Genomic DNA, 4,117 nt, shown 5'->3' on the forward strand with positions numbered 1-4,117 from the left:
GTCCGGCTCAAACCATTGGTTATTTAAGCGATGTTTAACACTTCAAATTCTTCAAGGGATAGCGTAATATAACAATCTGTCTACTGTTTCTACTCGATATATGTGTTTTATTTTGTTTATTTTGTTTGGATGGTTGTAGTTTAGTACCAAGCTTATATAATATGTAGATCTACAGTTTTAGGTGAACACGAACCGAAGTAATGGGTTTAAATTTCAATATGTTTCGGCAGGAAATGAACATGGACTTTGTGTTCAAAACACTCGTGACTACAGTGATGAAGTCACTATATCAACGGAAGTCACTATATCACTATATAGTCGTCAAGGAATAGGCATGTGTGTGTATGTGTGTGTATGGTTAAAATGTTTTAAGCCGTATCGCATTGCAGTTTACTATGCAAAAACGTGCTACAAATGGGCTACAAATTGAAAAATAAATGCAAACTGCAACGCATCTTTACATCTTTTATTATTACCACTGTAGCTAAAAGAAGGAGAAAGCTGAAAAACTATTATTTCCCAAACCTCTTGTTTGAAGGGTCGGTTGCTGCAAGAAAAAAGTGTCTCCACTTTGAATTGCAAAATACTCTTCAATTCTGTCTTCCCTTACCTTCCTCAGTTTGTTGCAAATGGATCTTCCTTCAGATCTTCTCAGGTTTTGGGTCATTCTGTCCTTGTTTCTGAACGTGTAATAAAACAATGAAGAAAAAGCACACTGCAGAGTATAAACAAGTTCAAACTTATTGAACCAAACTGATATATAGTGTATCATGAATGGAGCTTGGACATGGTTATTAAAAGGCAGAAGCGTGTACGGTTAATCACTTTAACAGTAAGGTAATTTTCAGCGCTCAAAATATAAAAAAATGCACTCGTCTTTCTATCTCCTTTTTTTACACTTTTCATTTGAAGTACTGAAATACCGGATGCCCATTTACGAACCTTGTAAAATTCAACACAGTTTATTTCTTTGCATTTATTGCTGTGTAAACATATATAATAAAATTAGTAATAAATTTATTTAAAAATCCAGTAAATGAGAAAATACTTCACAATTCTATTCATAATGAATGGAATTATGAAATACTTTTGTATTTATTAAACTTTATTTATACATCTGTAATTACACATTAGTACAGAAGATGCGATAAAAAATTACCAATTGCGGTACGGAATGAAATTTGTATCGGAATTTACTACAAAATTATAATTGCAAAACAAATATATATGTATATACAGAGTGGTCCAATTTCGGTTACATAGTTGTGAGTTGGTAACACCCCCGAGAAATGGGAGAGGAGAGAGTGAGATGCCTGTCATTTGTTAGCAGGTGGATTTGGAGCCAGTTGACAATGGAGCGTTGGCCGGTATAGCAGTGTGTGTTTTGTATGAAACAATTTATATAGCAGGAGTCCATTGTTCTCGTACAACGAGCATTCAGATATGAGTTTGTGAACGAGAAAAGACGAAGAAAGGTTCCATTAGGGAAAACCATTAGGGGTGGGTGTTACAGTGGCGCACTAGTGGTAATGTGGATAACAAAATACACACACGTAAGGAAAAAGTTCGTACGCCTGAAAACATCGCACATGTGCTGGAGGCAATTTTCCTGCCAGTCGAAAACCTTTAGCACGACGACATTCGCTTACATTGAATCTTCCTCAGAGCAGTGTTTGTCGAATTTGGGAAATGATTTCAAGTTCCCCCCATACAAAATTAGTGTGGTGCAGGAATTATCAGAGTCTGATAAAAGAATGCGAGTGCAGTGTTGCCAAGCTATATTGGAATGAATTAATCAGAAAGATAAAATTCCTGATTCAATTCTCATCATTGGTCCAGATCTGGGGATATTCCATGGCCTCCCAGATCCCCAGATTTGCTGGCTCCGACTTTTTCCTGTGGGGGCACTTAAAGGACTGAGCGTCTAGACATCGGTTGCATACACTGGAGAAACTGAAACACAGGATTCAGGAGGAAATATCTGTCATAACTCCAGATCTCTTACACAGATTAATGCCTAACCTCTGTAAACGTGTGGCCCGTTGCATTCAGAAGGGTGGAGGACACATAATGATGTGATGTTCAAAAAATAACACCTGAGCTAAAAGTCCAATTGAGTGTTGTAATTATTGATATTCATTACATTAATGTGTCTATGAAACTATGTGCTTATTTCAAAATAAAATAGGGAAACCGAAAATGGGCCACCTGTATATACAGCGTGCGTATGGTGTTTCAGGACAAATTGAAATTAAGATTAATTTGCATATAGGTTTCACAACATATATTTCCATGACAATTGTATACAACGTGAAGTGTCTACTGGATTATACATTTATTCAATAAAATCACCGTTAGCGGCAATAACCTGCTCAATCCTAGACAGGAAACGAGTACATGCCAGAATCAAATGATCTTTGTTTATATTGACCATGCTGGCAGTTATGGCATATTTCACCGAAGCAATGGTGTTATGAGGGTATTTATTGGTGTCACGCTCAACTGCGCCTCATATGTAATAATCCATGGGATTAAGATCTGGAGAGCTGGGAGGCCATAAGTTCGGAGTGATTTGATCTTGGAAATTTGCATCCATCGAATCTTGCGTCGCCTTCGATTTGTGTGAAGGAGCGGAGTCCTGCTGGAATATGTATGGTCTGTTCCCGCAGACGCTACCAATCCAGGGTTTAACAATGGTTTCTAATACCTCGATTTAGGGATCAGCATTAACCCGAAGTCCTTGAGGAAAGAAATGAGATGACATCACATGCCCTTCGTTGCTCACGGCCACTGACTCCATGACAGTAGCTAAACAAAATTGTGTGCATAACACGGGGAACTTCTGTAGGATCTCCACATAGCCATCTATCACTTCTGCGGTTGGTTTTTTGGTCTTGATCAAAATTTTGTTCGTCCGAGAAAACCCACAACTTTTTCGGATCTTCAGGGACCTTAAGCTTATTCAAAAGACGCTTTCCACGGATAGCTCTCTGTTTGTGCATTTGTGCTGACATAAACTGTCTTCTGCGCATAACGTAAGAGTGATAGCGAAGGTCTTCGTGGACAACTCGACGGATTAGTCCCTCCGAAACGTTAATGTCCCTAGCAATGGCTCTCATTGACTTCGAAGGATTTTCGTCAATGATCACTTGTACCTGTTGGATAAATTCAGTAGTTCTCATTGTCCAAACGTTCCTCATGCTTTTATCGCTTTGAAACAGATTCGATATTGCCAGCTGATGCTTCCAATTCACGGCGAACCTTATGGAGAAACGATCGGGCACAATTCAGAAAATTCACTATTTCTAAATCAGTATGTTTTGCATATATAGCGACGATCACAGCATGTCTTTTCATTTCGTGCGTTAGGATATTGTCCTCCATTGCTCATTTCCTACAAAAGAAAAAAGAAACAAATTAACTTTAAAAATTATATTAGTTGATATGGATGTCTTCACATACCATACGCACCATATATATACTGATATCTGATTTCTGTCCATACTGATTTCTGTCCGAGTGTATTTTATTGTTATCCTGTTTTGTTATGCTATGAAAATTTGATCCAACTTCCTCCATTTGTCTTCCTTTTATTCCAAATAGATAATCACCGCTTCATTAGAATTTTGCACTAAAGAGGAATAATAGACAATGATTTGGTTTTTGTGGTCGGAGGTTGAGGGACCGCAATCCATCAAAGACTTTCGGCACAATCCTGGAAAAGTGTCTTGCCGCAATGGAGTGTCACCGAATTCGATGAAAAAAATTCAAAAAGATTCATCGGCCGCCCGGCTCCGTTCTGCCTAACACTTGTGATACCATTTGTAATTTTTCAATCCATTTCCGGTCACACCTTTGTTTTTATTAAGGTACTAAGACATAAAAATAGATCTACAGTTATGATCCGCTCTGGGTTAGTTTCTTTTTAATTTAATTTATAGGCTTGACACTAAGTTGCTTTTCTAAACCTATTTTCTGAAGGGAGATACTTCAGTTATTGTTAATACAGGATTTGGCTTCAGCTAAAATACGATAAAAATTACATTTTATTTTTTATAGTTAAACTTTTCAGTGCTAAATTATGTTGTACTTTACTTTGTATGTATCTATTTAATCA

The 4,117-nt window shown here is 37.4% G+C and overlaps 1 pseudogene; it reads right to left on the reverse strand.

Moving 5' to 3' along the window:
* Positions 1–2,629: 2,629 nt before the first annotated feature.
* Positions 2,630–3,384, reverse strand: LOC145684666 (uncharacterized; annotated as a pseudogene).
* Between the last annotated feature and the right edge of the window lie 733 nt (positions 3,385–4,117).

Source organism: Thermobia domestica, chromosome 5, assembly GCF_964235325.1.
Source record: "Thermobia domestica chromosome 5, izTheDome1.hap1.1, whole genome shotgun sequence".
Lineage (NCBI taxonomy): Eukaryota > Metazoa > Arthropoda > Insecta > Zygentoma > Lepismatidae > Thermobia > Thermobia domestica.